We start from the raw sequence: 16,039 nt of genomic DNA on the forward strand, positions 1-16,039 counted from the left end.
TCAGTGAGTTTATGGGCTACCCAGGTGATACAGTGGTAAAGAACCTGCCTGCTAATGCAGGAGATGCCACAGACACGGGTTTGATCCCTGGGTCAGGAAGATTCCCTGGAGCAGAAAATGGCAACCCACTCCAGTATTCTTGCCTAAAAAATCCCATGGACAGAGGAGCCTGGTGGGCTACAGTCCTTGGGGTTGCAAAGAGTTGGACATGACTGAGCATGCATGCAAAGCCTCTTCTTAAGTTGACTAATAGATGCAACTGAGAATGTTGGGTATGTCTTACCCCCAATGCACCGATAACAAAGTATCAGAATGGTCCAAAGTTGGGACACATTTCCCAGTGTCTCAGTATGTAGGGCATCCCCGGCCACTTGCTATATTTACATCCCCAACACCTGGCAGTAGACATAACTAAGTGAGAGAGCCAGGAGGTGAAGGATTCAAGGGAAATGCCTACCCCAGATCATTGTGAGTTTATGAGCTATAGGGATAGACGTTAGCCCTTGGGGCCCACAGAAGGGTTTTCTGATCATTTTCTACTTCCTTTCTCCAAATAGTCAGCAAATGACTCCAAATAGCCTTAATTAAGTGTAAAAGCAAATAGATATATTCAGGCAATACTTACGAGTGATTTATAACTCACAAGGTCCTTACTCAGCAATAATGTCACCAATTTAAACATCAGATTAAAAAATAGAAATGTTCAAGTTCTAATAATATTGTTCACTTTCCCACCTGACTTCCATGTGATATTTTAGGTTATTTCTGTAACTATCAAGAGTGCTCTAATCTACCCAATTTGGGAGCAAGTTGTTGCCTCAGAGAACTTTAAATTGGGTGTATTCTTGCTTCTGTGTCTGTGAAAACTTCATTTTTCTTAAATGTCATTTTCTGAACTTTAGAAATGCAAACTTAGAGTGAAACTCAAAAATGCAGTGATTTCTTTTTAAAGCCTTGATGAGATTTGTCTAAATCATTTGGTCAGCTCAGACAGTTGTATTAAATTTTTTTTAAGAAAGTGATAAAACCCAGAACATGCTATCTAAAGTATACATCCTTTCCCAATGTTTTGGAAAGCCCATGGCACATACTTCATATATGCAAGACCCTCGTTCTCAGGACTGTTCCATATGGATAACCAAGGACTGGTTATGTGTTTTTACATAAACTCGACCTTTCCTAGCTGAGGCCTGGCCGAGGAAGGGTGCACGGATTTGCAGCCTCGGGTAGCGTTAGATTGATAGAGCGCAGTATTCCTGTTCATATAAATATTTTAAGTTGGAAAAAACCCTTTTGTTATTTTTCCCTCTGCCTAAGAAATACTTCCACGAACTCTCCCCATAACAGAGCCTTTCTCAGCCTTCAGTAATTCTGCCCTGGGTGTCAAGGAAATAGCTTCTTGGCACGTTGGTTTTCCACGATTATTTTAAAAACGGTGAGAGGAGATGCAGAGCCACGCCACTTTCAGGCGGACAGAAAGTTCCTTGTTTCCTGTAAACTGTTCATCCTTTCTCCTTGCCATTTCCCGATGTGGGAAAAATTAACAATAGCTTTAATATGGAAGTGAGTATACCCATCACACTATCAGCCTCAGAGAGTCCAACTTTGAAAGTTTCTAATTTCCTACCTATTTTGTCCTGGTGCAGCCTGTAATCTGGATTTTTAATCCAAGAACTGCTTCTTCTAGGAAGCCTTCTGTGACTAATACCAGGCCATACGTCTCTTCCTCCCTGTAGCGTGTATATGTGAACAGGGATTTGAGTATGTGTCCATGTGTGTGTGTGTGTGTGTGTGTGTGAGACTTGCCTTCCCTCCTTTACGCTCTGTGTTTTCCGTTTGTTCAGATATTTGCTTCCCCCCATCTCTCTCATTCATCTGCAGAATCCTCCAGAAAAAAATATGTATCTTCTTTTGTTTTCCAGTTCAAAGTATCTAGTGAGAGATTAGGCATCAAAGAAGCATTTAATCAGCACTCTTGGAGGAAATGACGTTGGGACAGAAAACCAGATGCCAGGATCTGGGATGGTACCCCTTCCTCCTGACTAGTATATTTGACTCTGTGTTCCTTACCCTGGGCTTCAATGGGGTTTCACCAATCCTCTGAAATTGTACCAACATATTAGTGAAATTGTGCTTGTGTATGTGTGTGTGTGCATGCCCACTTTTCTGGGGACAAAGTCTTTAGCTGTCATCAGATTCAAAGGAGTTCAAGATCCTCAAAGGCATGAGGAATGAGCCTCCTGTTTCTCCTTGGTGCTGGCAAATGGATGGTGCAAGGACTCAGGGCTTTTCTAGGACCAGTGAAGGCTCTTCCAGAAGTGAGGGGTTTTACCATTAAAAGCCTGAGGGATGGGATGGAGTTGGGGAAGAAGGGTTCTGAGCTGGCCAGAGAGCAAAGGCCATTTTGACTGGGAGACTCTGGGATCCTACTATGCCCAGTCCCCCCTCCATGGTTGTCAAACAGGACCCAAACGTGCAGTGTGTCTGGCCCTCATCTTCTCGCTCTCCCCACCTCCAAGCTCTGACTTCTATTGGCTTTTTCATGCTGTATCCCAGTTATGGATCCTGATAGCAGTGATTTCCTTAATACATTCTGGACAGTAACTAATGACGTGGAAGCAAACCCTTTGGAATAAGAAGAATTGGGAAAAGGAGAAAAAGAGAAAGACACAAAAACATAAAGATAGAAGGAGACCAGCCCCAAATATATAATTATGACAACCGCATAGAGAGCCTCCTATGCCGCTTAGAGGGGAAAAGAGCTCATTAACCTGAAAACAGAAAGATGAGTGATTTTTAAGTGCATGTTTCAGATAAATTATCTGAGTTCATTAGTACCAATATTTCTAATGAACACTTGGGATTGGTGTGAATCACGTCTCTGCTGACTCCATTAGGAAACGGACAAGCGAGCAGTCGAAGTGGGATCATAGAGACGCTGAGAGATCTGTCATTTAGAAGGTGGGCAGCTCTCCTCCGAGAGGTTTGAGTGTCCTCTAACTGCACGCACACAGGGCCTCCCAAGCTCAGCAGCAGAGGCAGCCTCTGGTTAAGAGATGCAGAGTCGGGTCCTTCACGGACCTGTATAGCAGGCTCACAGGAAATTTGCACTGCTGGTATTGCCATGGCAACCACTCAAATGCAGAGGAGTACATTTGTTCATTTTTTACAATTATTCTATTACTTATATTGAGGTATCTTTGAGAGGATGATCCATTTTAGGGGAGGAGCCAGAAAAGCTATTCCTGAGATAACAAAGACAATTAACCACAGGTGGCCCAAAGTGGAAATGCATATTTCCTAATCACTAGGGGCGCCATCTCTTCCCACCTAGCCTAGAGAGAAATCAACACCCCGCCATGGGATTTTCTGCTATTCAAGAAAGAGGGAAATTGGCAGGCCTCACTTATCAAATCCCATTTTCGGCAATCTGCAGACAGTTGTTCCTCTTTGCCAGGTTTGTTTCTTTTTTGATTTGGAGTTCTCTCACAGTGCATGGTTCATTATACTTAATTATCTAGAATGTGTCACTACATCCAAAAGTAGTGTGGCTTTTTGAAAACTCACCTGAGAAAGCTTCTTGTTTGACTCTGAAAACATAATGCAAAATCTAGGCTTAAAATGTGATGAATTTTGTTTTTGACAAACCTTGCCAGAATAAATGAATAAATAAACAGGCAAACACACAAGCAAGCAAGTAAATAAATCCCCAAACCCTTTAATATTTAGCGTGGGTAATTTGATATGCTTCTAATTTTTGCTGATTTGATTCCAGGGATTTAGAGTAAAAGATGTAGAAATGAGAGCAGTTCCTGCGGAGAAATAGCATGTGAGAGAACATTTCCATCAAGGGTTCAGAGGCATATGGCCAGAGATATTCCTCTAAGAGCACTGCTGCTGCTGCTGCTGCTGCTGCTGCTGCTAAGTTGCTTCAGTCGTGTCCGACTCTGTGCGACCCCATAGACGGCAGCCCACCAGGTTCCCCCGTCCCTGGGATTCTCCAGGCAAGAACACTGGAGTGGGTTGCCATTTCCTTCTCCAAAGCGTGAAAGTGAAAAGTGAAAGTGAAGTCGCTCAGTCGTGTCCGACTCTTAGCGACCCCATGGACTGCAGCCCACCAGGCTCCTCCATCCATGGGATTTTCCAGGCAAGAGTACTGGAGTGGGGTGCCATTGCCTTTACAGAATTGTGTGATAGATATAACTGAATATATAATAATTTAACACACCTAGAAAATGTAGTGCATATGTAATACATACATGCTAGAACTAGCTTAAAAGTTCAAAAATGGGAAATTGGTTTAATTATGGTTTATGCAAACAGTGGAATATCTGAAGTCATTAGCCAGTAAGAATGATGAGGTAGGTACATTTGTTGACATAGAATAATGCCTATGGGGATTTCCCTGGCGGTCCGGTGGCTAAGACGCCACGCTCTCAACGCAGGGGGCCTGGGTTTGATCCCTGGTCGGGGAACTAGATACCACATGCCACAACTAAGAGTTTGCATGAAGATGCCTCAAGGAGGATTGAACATCCCACGGACCGAAACTAAGATCCAGCAAACAAATTCAAAAATAAAAATAAGTGTTAAAGAATAGTACCTATGATGTAGTGGCCTTTTAAAAACAAAGGAAAGAAGAAAAAAGGAGCAGATTAAAAACAATATGCATCTTATCAAATTCTACTTCAAAAATCTATGCCTACTTGTATTCATAGAGAACACATATTGTATTCATAGAGAAAAAAAAGTTAAAAGTAGCGTTGTTGAATAATAGTCATTAACTCTGGTGATACTGATTGTATGTGGTCTTTCTTGTTTTTTCCTTCCTTCATAGACCATGAGCAGAATAGAGATATAATTGTAGTTGTGTTCTGTGATTTATTAATCACCTACTGTGTGTCAGAGGGAGTTGGGCAGGGATAGAACATGGCTCCGGAGAAGTAAATGGCAACCCACTCCGTATTCTTGCCTGGAGAATCCTGTGGACAGAGGAGCCTGGTTGGCTGCTGTCCATAGGGTCACACAGAGTCGGACATGACTGAAGAGACTTGGCATGCATGCATGCATTGGAGAATGAAATGGCAATCCACTCCAGTATTCTTTCCTGGGGAATCCCAGGGACAGAGGAGCCTGGTAGGCTGCTGTCTGTGGGGTCGCACAGAGTCAGACAAGACTGAAGTGACTTAGCAGCAGCAGTAGAACATGGCTCCATAAGTAGATGAAACTTACAACCCTGATGTTTTTCAAACATCATGCTCCATTCAACAGAAGGGCAGTTTGCCAGTGTTAACCATATATATATATATTTTTTTTTTTTGAGTGCCATACTCCTGTATACATGCATGCTAAATTGATTCAGTTGTGTCTGACTCTTTGCAATCCCATGGACTGTAGCCCACTAGGCTCCTCTGTCCATCAAATTTCCCAGACAGGAATACTGGAGTGGGTAGCCTTTGCTTTGTTCTAAGTTTTCTTTTGAGATTCTTCTGAATTCTATACACTTTAAGGATTTTAAAAAGATAGCAGGTCATTTGACCACATTTAAATGAAAGATTTCAGTTCCAATAAGCAAACTACAGACAAAATTAACATGTGGGTGACAGACTGAAAATAAATGCAATGTCTGAAATTAACAGGAATCAGTATCCAGAATCTGAGGAACTCCTAAAAGCAAAACCAATAAAGGATGTGAATAGGAAATGGAAGTTATTTTATCCCAGAGATACCCACGCACACGTCCACAGCATCATCCACATAAGAATATTCCTAGAAGTCATATTATATCTTCTGGAATTTGCAAGCAACCTAGATATTAATCAGTAGAGCTGTAGATATTGTTTACACAGTAAGCAAAAGCTTATTACTAGATGTACAAACAGCAACATGAATAGATAGATCCTAAAAAGTGTTGAGTAAAAAAATGAGATGTTTGTTAACATATTTTGGTAAATTATAAGTGTGCATATAACTAAAATGATATTATGAATTTAACAAGGATATAAGTATGTTTAAAGACATACATATATTAGAATGGACTTCTTTGGGGAAAGAAGAATGGGAGAGAGAAGAGAATTGAAAAGAAAAATAAATAGAAAACAGTCTTCTTTTCTTTCCAATATTTTCTGAAAGACAGAGTGTATATATGAGAATTTCTCAAATTTCAACCAATTCAAAGGCTGAAAAGTTGGGTGAGATGATATTTTGGGAAGTACAAAATAGTTTCATATGTACAAAATCTCGAAATACTCTCATATCTGATATCCAAATAATTAGTATATCCCTTTGTCTCTTCCATCAAATTATATACGGAATATGCCTACTTTTTTTCACCTTCACTTCTACCACTTTAGTATAATTCATTGTCTTCTTTTGCCATAACTCATGCAGATATCTCCAAATAGATTTCTTTGCCTCGCCATACCCCTCCACCCCCATCTCCCCCCCTCAACCCACCCGGTCAAATCTCCAAACAGAAGCCAAAGTGATCTTTTAAATGCCTCATTCAGGTCCTGTTACTGTTTAACTAAGAACTTGCCAGTGGATTTCCTTCTAACAGAATAACCTGTAGGTCCCCAACCCCAGCACAGGTCTGGGACCTAAAATTCCATCTCGGGGCTTTTGTCCTTGGCGCTTCCTCAGCCTGGAACCCTAGTCCCTGTTCAAGGTCATCTCATCAGAGAGGTCTTCCAATCATCTTTAAAATAGCAAAGTTCCTTTTCTCCTTCCCATTTATTTCTCTTTAACCATTTAATTTTTCTTTTTGGCATTAACTGCCTCACAACAGAGTATTTGTTGCCAGATGCCCTTACCACACTAGGAAGCCAGTGTCTTGAGGATAGGGGCGTCTTTTGATGTCCTAGTCAGTTCTCAGTGCCTTCGATAAATACTAGTTGAGAGAATAAAAGAATGAATAAATGAATGAAATGAGGAGGAAGAGAGAGATGATAGAACCGGGCAGACAGAGAAATAGATAGCAGAAAGACCTGCTCTCTCTTGGAGCCACCATGCTTGAAGTAAGAGTGATTCTTTCGGGCTAATCCTTCTCCTTTCCCTTCTGACTTCCTCCTTGGCTTTTTCAGCTGTGGGTATTGATCGAGAAGCAACTGGAACATGGAGTAGGGGCTTATTCTGACTGCTCAGAAAGTGGCACCTACATATATTTCCTTATTTCTACCAGGCCTGGAAAGAAAGAGCTACGTTTGAAGCACTAAGTACCTTTTCAAACAAGTATGCTGCTGCTGCTGCTAAGTCGCTTCAGTTGTGTCCAACTCTGTGTGACCCTATAGACGGCAGCCCACATAGATGGCAGACTCCCCCATCTCTGGGATTCTCCAGGCAAGAACACTGGGGTGGGTTACCATTTCCTTCTCCAATGCATGAAAGTGAAAAGTGAAAGTGAAGTCGCTCAGTCGTGTCCGACTCTTAGCGACCCCATGGATTGCAGCCTACCAGGCTCCTCCGTCCATGGGATTTTCCAGGCAAGAGTACTAGAGTGGGGTGCCATCGCTTTCTCTGTCAAACAAGTATCAGTTCAGTTCAGTTCAGTCACTCAGTCGTGTCCGACTCTTTGCAACCCCATGAATCACAGCACGCCAGGCCTCCCTGTCCATTACCAACTCCCGGAGTTCACTCAGACTCACGTCCATCGAGTCGGTGATGCCATCCAGCCATCTCATCCTCTGTCGTCCCCTTCTCCTCCTGCCCCCAATCCCTCCCAGCATCAGAGTCTTTTCCAATGAGTCAACTCTTTGCATGAGGTGGCCAAAGTACTGGAGTTTCAGCTTCAGCATCATTCCCTCCAAAGAAATCCTAGGGCTGATCTCCTTCAGAATGGACTGGTTGGATCTCCTTGCAGTCCAAGGGACTCTCAAGAGTCTTCTCCAACACCACAGTTCAAAAGCATCAATTCTTCGGCACTCAGCCTTCTTCACAGTCCAACTCTCACCTCCATACATGACCACAGGAAAAACCATAGCCTTGACTAGACAAACCTTTGTTGGCAAAGTAATGTCTCTGCTTTTGAATATGCTATCTAGGTTGGTCATAACTTTCCTTCCAAGGAGTAAGCGTCTTTTAATTTCACGGCTGCAGTTACCATCTGCAGTGATTTTGGAGCCCAGAAAAATAAAGTCTGACACTGTTTCCACTGTTTCCCCATCTATTTCCCATGAAGTGATGGAACCGGATGCCATGATCTTCGTTTTCTGAATGTTGAGCTTTAAGCCAACTTTTTCACTCTCCACTTTCACTTTCATCAAGAGGCTTTTTAGTTCCTCTTCACTTTCTGCCATAAGGGTGGTGTCATCTGCCCATCTGAGGTTATAGACAACTCTAAAAGTAGACACTAATTTTTTTTTCTATTTTAAAAGCACATGTCTATTGCAGAACATTTAGAAAATACAGACAAGCAAAAAGTAAAAAAAAAATTCAAATATCCAGTAACTTCAGTATCTGAGATAGTATTTTGATTTATTGCTTGGCAATTTATTTTTCTGTACATATACTTTCTTATATACTCATACCTACCATTAAAAAAATGAAAAATGAGATTAATAAAAATGAAACTTTTTGATAATGGCATTTCACTCCTGCAGTTTTTTCTTCCAAAAGAATATAACCCTAGTCAAATCACGAGAAAAATATCAGACAAATTCCAAATGAGGAACATTCTACAAAATATCTGATCATTAATCCTCAAGAAGGAAAGTTTGAGAATCTGTCACAACAAGAAGAGCCTGTGGAGACACGATGACAGTGTTACCTGGAACCCTGATGGGATCTTTGAACAGGAAAAGAACATTAGGAGGAAACTGAGGAAATCTGGATAAAATGTGCATTAGTTAATAAGATATTAATATTAGTTCCTTAATGTGATCCATTGGCTTCCCTTGTAGCTCAGTCAGTAAGGAATCTGTTTGAAATGCAGGAGACATGGGATCGATTCCTGGCTCTGGAAGATCCCCTGGAGAAGGAAATGGCAACCCACTCCAGTATTCCTGCCTGGAGAATCCACGTGGACAGAGGAGCCTGGCAGGCTACAGTCCATGAGGTCACAAGAGTCAGACACGACTTAGCGACTATACCACCACCACCAATGTGATCCATGCATCATAGAAGTATAAGACATAAATAGTAGAGAAAACTATATGAGTATGTGTGTTTTGGAGGGAATGGAGTGTATTGCGGTTGTTCAGTCACTAAGTCATGTCCAAATCTTCATGACACCATGGACTACAGCATGCCAGGCTCCTCGGTCCTCCGCTATCTCCCGGAATTTGCTCAAATTCATGTCCACTGAGTCAGTCATGCCATCTAACCATCTCATGGGGTGTATGAAAACTGTACCATCCTCATAATTTTTCTATAAACCTAAAATTTCCAAATTTAAAAGTTTATTTTTAAGCTGACATGACATACTATATGTGACATATATTTGTGCCCCTGCATAATGGAAAAAAGATTGCTCTAGAAATACCTTGTGTTTAGTAAAATTTTTCTTCACGATTCAGAATATACCCTCCCTTCCCAACCACTGTTGCATGAGGCAGGTAGATAGAGCCTGTTTCTGGGGAAGGAAAGCCCAAGTTATATAATTAGCTCTCTGTCAGATATAGCCTGAGGATTTACATGTTTTGCCATGTTTAGGTTTCAGCTTAGAGCTCCGTTGTGTTATTTTAAGATCCTTAGCCTTTACAGGAAAAGGGAAGCATGGAAAACACATCAATTTTTATATAACTTCATGTTTAACAAAAATGATTTACATGGAAGTGAGCAATCAGACGAGATTTAGAAATCAGCAGTACTGTTCAGAGAACTGTCTACATGGAATTTCCTTGTTTTAAGAAAAGATTTTTGTAAATCAACTATACTTCAATAAAAATTGAAAAATACTACCATAAAAAAAAAGCTTTTCACATAGTCTATGAAAAGAGGGATAGTTTCCCACTCATTTCCTCTGCTGAAAAGGGTAGAAACGTGACAAAGGGATCTATTTTGCGATCAATTCAGCACAACAAGGTGTGAGTGTAACACACATGTATTTATCCTATATGTAAACATGATAGATTGATTTAGATATCTGTATATAGAGTTCTAACACATAATATAACATATAACATGTATGTTTCAAGCATAATATAAATATCCATGAGACAAACCCCCCTGCACACATCACACAGTTCAAGAGAGAATATTTCATATTCTTCGAATCCTCCTCTGTAATCCTTCCTAATAACATCCCTCATTCTCTCTGTGGAGATTACCACTGTCCTGAATTTTATATTTATTATTCTCTTGTTTTCTTTGCAGTTATTACCAGGCCAAAATGTATCTCTAAAGAATAACTTTTTAATTATGTATATTTTAAAATTTATATAAATGGAATTAGATTGAATGAATACCTCCTTGGTTTGTTTTTTCACTCAACTATATGGGCATTTTTAGTATATGTTTATTTGCTGCTTATGTTTTCTCTTCTGTAAAACATATTTTTTATAACATATATGCTTTTTTGTTTGTTTTTTCTTTATTTTTTATTTATCTTTATTTTTCTTTCCTCTTCCTCCCTCTTGAACCATATCTGCTTTTCTATTGAGATTTTCTCATGAGATTTTCTCATGAGATTTTAGGTGTTTTAAAATATTTACATTCTGGATACTAATCCCTCATTTGTTATCTATATGGCAAGTATTTTGTCCTAGTTTTAGCTTATCTTTAAGCTTTCTTTGTAGTCTTTAGAATATAGAGCTGTTGATATTAATGTCAGTTCAGTTCAGGTCAGTTCATTTCAGTCGCTCAGTCATGTCTGACTTTTTGCAACCCCATGGACTGCAGCACGCCAGGCTTCCCTGTCCATCACCAACTCCTGGAGTTTACTCAAACTCACGTCCATCGAGTTGGTGATGCCATCAAACCATCTCATCCTCTGTTGTCCCCTTCTCCTCCCGCCTTCAATCTTTCCAAGCATCAGGATCTTTTTCAATGAGTCATTTCTTCACATCAAGTGGCCAAAGTATTGGAGTTTCAGCTTTAGCATCAGTCCTTCCAATGAATGTTCAGGACTGATTTCCTTTAGGATGGACTGATTGGATCTCCTCGCATTCCAAGGGACTCTTAAGAGTCTTCTCCAACATTACAGTTCAAAAGCATCAATTCTTCAGTGCTCAACTTTCTTTATAGTCCAACTCTCAAATCCATACATGATTCCTGGAAAAACCATAGCTTTGACTAGATGGACCTTTTTTTGGCAAAGCAGTGTCTCTGCTTTTTAATATGCTGTCTAGGTTTGTCATAACTTTTCTTGTATTAATTTAATCAAATAAAATTTTGTTTTCCATTTTTCTTTTTGTCTCATTTAAGAAAGTCTTCCTTACTTCAAAGCTCTTAAGATCATCTCACTTATTTTCTTTTTAAAATTTAAAAATTTTTAGATTTACATCTATGTCCTTGATACAACTGGAATTTACTTTTGTGTAAGATGAGAGAGAGAGCCCATTTCATTTTTTGAAAATATTTCTCTGACTTCCGAGTCTCAGTGTTGTTGTTGAGAACTCAATTTTCAGTCTACTACTCCTTTCCATATAATACATCTTTTCTCTTAAAGAATCTTTTTTAATTATTATAATCTGCCACCATCATGAATCCAGGTTTGAGTTTGTTTGCTTGTGATGTGGGCTTCCTGAATCTGAGTATTTGTGTCTTTGATTAGTTCTAGAGAATTCTTGATGATTATCTCTTCAATTTTACATCTTCCCTATTTTTTGTATTATTTACCTCTGATATCTTATTTGATGTATTTTTAGCCTCCTGAGTCTGCTTTCTAGGTATGTCAAACCATCTTACAGTCAGTCTATGATATAGTCTCTCTACTGCAGTCTTCTTCTTTTTAAAAAATATTTATTTATTTTGGCCATGCTGGGTCTTAGTTGTGGCATGTGGGATCTTTTTAGTTGCAGCATGTGGGATCTAGTTCCCTGTCCAGGGATCAAATCCAGGCCCCCTGCATTGGGAGCTCAGAGTCTTAGCCACTGAACCATCAGGCAAGTCTCGCTACTGCATTCTTGATAAGTATTTCAGATCTATTCTCTGTTTCACTAATTCTCTTGTCAGCTGTTTCTAGTACGATCTCTACTATGTCTGCTGCTACTTCTAAGTCACTTCAGTCGTGTCCAACTCTGTGCGACCCGAGTGGGTTGCCATTTCCTTCTCCAATGCATGAAAGTGAAAAGTGAAAGAGAAGTCGTTCAGTCGTGTCGGACTCTTAGCGACCCCATGGACTGCAGCCCACCAGGCTCCTCTGTCCATGGGATTTTCCAGGCAAGAGTACTAGAGTGGGGTGCCATTGTCTTCTCTGATACTGAGTCTCAAATTGTCTACTGAGTCTCAAATTTTATTTAGTATACTTTTCTGTTATTAGAAGTTTTATTTGGCTTTTACTTATATTTCCTGCTCACTAAAAAAATATTTTTAACATGAAAAACTTCAAATCTACTAAAGTAAAGAGAATAGCACAGTAAATCCTTACTTATCCACTCTCCAGTTTCAACAATGAACAATTCATGGCTAATCTTTTTTCCTCTATGTCTCTGGCTACTTTCTTTCCCACTCCAGATAATAGTGAAGGAAATCCCAGACATCACATCATTTTATCTATAATAGTTAAATATTTGAAATTAAGAAAAAGCCCATGGTAATTCCTTAATATCAAATATTACTATCTTTTAAGCAATATTTTCTGGTTCCTTGATCATACTTTTTAAAAGCCCCATTAATTTAATTATATCTAGTTTTCCCAATTCATTTGGTTCTGATATTATTATTTATTATTTCTCATGCTTCTGCTCATAACGGTTTATTTCCTCATGTGTCTGTAATTTTTTTTTTAATTTTAAAGAGAGCAGACTTTATTGCCCAGCAATTAAAAAATATGGAATGCATCACCAATTTGTGTGTCATCCTTGCGCAGGGGCCATGCTAATCTTCTCTGTATCATTCCAGTTTTAGTATATGTGCTGCCGAAGTGAGCACTGGGATTTTTTTTTTTTTAAACTGGGGCCTCATGGTCATTGAAACTTTTTTTGAGACTTTGATTAATTCCCTTTGGAATTAATCATTTCCCCAGAGATTTGTGATTGCTTTTTCAGGCACCTTGTGTCCTTGTTAACCTTTAATCATTTAAACTCAGTTCTCAGGCTGAGTTTTTCAGGCCACCCAGGTAGGGTGAATTTTGACACTAAACCTATGTGATAATCACCTTGTTGTTAGTCATTCTCAGGGAAGCCTTTATTTTCCTTCTTTATCCAGAGTCAGAGCTGACAGAGGTTAAGAGTTCCTACTGGGTTCTTGCTGTGATACTAAATTTATTTTTCTAGTTTGCCTTTATTAGGGTGTTGCCTTTTATAGGACTGGCTCTATGCAGGGGTCTCAATTTGCTGTCCCAGCTTGTGCAAACTCCAGGTATTATCTCCTATCCCCAGCTCATGCTTATATTGTATTAGAACAAACAATTCTTCACAAGCATGTATTGGCAGATTTCCTGAAGACAAGATTTAGTTTTAATGTCCACTTACTGCTTTGGATTCATGACTTATTAAACTATTTTTATCCTATGAATATTTCTTGCATTTTCTATAACTTAGCTAAGCATTTTAAATTATATTCTGAATACTTTATCCACTATGTTGAGGTCCTCTGTATTGGGATTCTTTATTAACTGTACGATCACATTCCCAGAAAGAGGATCTAAATTATGTCTTAAGCCCCACCAGAGTGACCACCTGAAATTAACCTCCTTCAGAGTATCTCCCAAGTGTGCCTGAGACCTTCCCATTCTGGGGCCTGCCGGGCTCCTAGATGCACATCCTTTACACCCTGCACTTTTCTGTTCTGGCTTCCTCATCTGACCATCACTCTTCTAGTGCTGACGACTCTCATGGGTTCCTCGTTCTGTTTTGGGAAGTTGTCCTTCACTGGACCACCACTGTCACTACCATTTTTGGCCTTTGTCTGAGACACTGTTCTTTCTTTTCTTATTTTATCCCAAACAGTGGATTGACCCCTGTCTTTAATTCTCTAAAGCACAGAAGGTGTGTGAGAGAGTACTGTAACACAGAGATCTGCTGATAACTACTGCCCAGCACCAGACCCATCCCCAGGTCTCCTGGTTCACCTACTCTCTCCACCCTGTTGCCATGTCACAATAGCTAATTTACTTTCCCACACCCGCGTCCTGTTCTCACCGATGGGGTTTGGAGTCCAGGCTAAATTTTACAGAGTCGTGGAAAAAGGAATTTTCACTCTCTTCTTCCCAGACCCCACATCCCCTAGTCCCTATTTTCCTATCCAGGAAGGACTGCCATCCATAGCACTTGGAAGGAAGAAGTTATTTTTTTCTTTCAGAAAAGCCCAGGGAAATAGGGCCTTACCTTATGACTCCCCACTTCCAAGACACCTCCAACACGAATCTGACATCAGTACACTGTCCAACACCTGGACCTTTCAGTCTCACATAACCCCATGTGTGAGCTTCCCAGGAGGCACAGGGGTTAAGAACCCATCTGCCAATGCAGGAGACGTAAGAGACCCTGATCTGATCCCTGGGTTGAGAAGATCGCTTGGAGGAAGGCATGGCAACCCACTCGAGTATTCTTGCCTGGAGAATCCCATGGACAGAGGAGCCTGGTGGGCTACAATCCATAGGGTCATAAAGAGTGGGATATGACTGAGTGACTTAGCATGCACAACACCATGTTTTAGGACTTTATCACCTTTTAAAAATAGACGTCATTGAGCCTAGTCCGTTTCTTTTTCTGGTGTGCTGTGGACAATGACTTAGAAAAGAAATATATCACAAACTTCTCCAAAGACACATAATACTAAAGAGATGTCGAGGCATCTGAAGTCATTGTTAGAAGAATTACTACTCTCTAAGGGACAAATTGTCTGCAGAGATGCAACTCTCTTTAAGACATCTTCTAAATTTACTTGAGTAAGCAGAACACTACATTTTAAAATTCAGGTTACTTTCCTGCATTGGGGATTTTCCCATGAACAATGAGTGGAATATGACCTAGATTTGCATAACTAATAGTTCCCAAAGTGATGGTTGTTCCAGAAAAAAAACAAACAAATACATGAACAAAAACAATAACCAGCCTCAAAAGTAAACTCAAGTCTTCACCTGGGATCTCTTCCTCTATAAACACACTTTTAAAGTAAAACCTGAAACTTTTAAATTGTAGTTTTCCAAGCACTCTACTCATACATTTTGTAATAAGAATCTTGTTTCTTAGATACCCTCTTATATATCTTTCTCAATATACTACAAAGCAACGTCTTACTCTGAGTGGATCCTTATTAAATATACGTTTATGCCACACATCAGTGTGAATAATTTGACTCATACTGCTTTTTTCCTACTATGACATGGAACTAGGGACTTTGATGGAATAAGAGGCACTTGAGACCTTTAAATCCCTACTCTGCCAGATATTGTGTGACCTTGGCTAACTTATTTTCTCTAAGCTTCAGTTTCCTCGTAAAAATATTTCTATAGCAAAGAACTTAGCCAAATGTTTCAATGGATAGTAATACTCTCGTCTCTTTCCTTCTGCCATCTCTCAGCCTCAAAATGCTAGAGGTCATTTGGCTCTGGGAAAGAGCAGGGGAAGCCAGGTCCCAGACCATTTAGGCCCACACTTCTTTTTTTTTAATTTTTAATTTTATTAAAAAATTTTTATTGGGATATAGTTGATACATGCAGTGTTGTATTAGTTTCATGTGTACAGCAAAGTGATTTAGTTGTGTGTGTATATATATATATATATAAAATCTACATTTATATATTCTCTTTAAGATTCTTTTCCATTACAGATTGTTACAAGATATTGAGTATAGTTCCCTGTGCTATAAAGAAGGTCTTTTTTGGTTATACATTTTATATATAGTGGTGTGTATCTGTTAATCCCAAACCCCTAATTAATCCCTCCCGCTCTTTCCCCTTTGGTTTCTATGTGAGTCTGTTTCTGTTTTGTAAGTA

General features: G+C 39.7%; 1 non-coding gene across 1 annotated transcript; it reads right to left on the reverse strand.

The window, feature by feature from the left end:
- Positions 1 to 12,922: 12,922 nt before the first annotated feature.
- On the reverse strand, positions 12,923 to 13,029 carry LOC138988354 (U6 spliceosomal RNA). Its single transcript, XR_011464656.1, has one exon. It is a non-coding gene; the product is annotated as a U6 spliceosomal RNA (small nuclear RNA).
- Positions 13,030 to 16,039: the final 3,010 nt, after the last annotated feature.

The sequence above is a fragment of the Bos mutus genome, chromosome 6 (assembly GCF_027580195.1).
Source record: "Bos mutus isolate GX-2022 chromosome 6, NWIPB_WYAK_1.1, whole genome shotgun sequence".
Taxonomy (NCBI): domain Eukaryota; kingdom Metazoa; phylum Chordata; class Mammalia; order Artiodactyla; family Bovidae; genus Bos; species Bos mutus.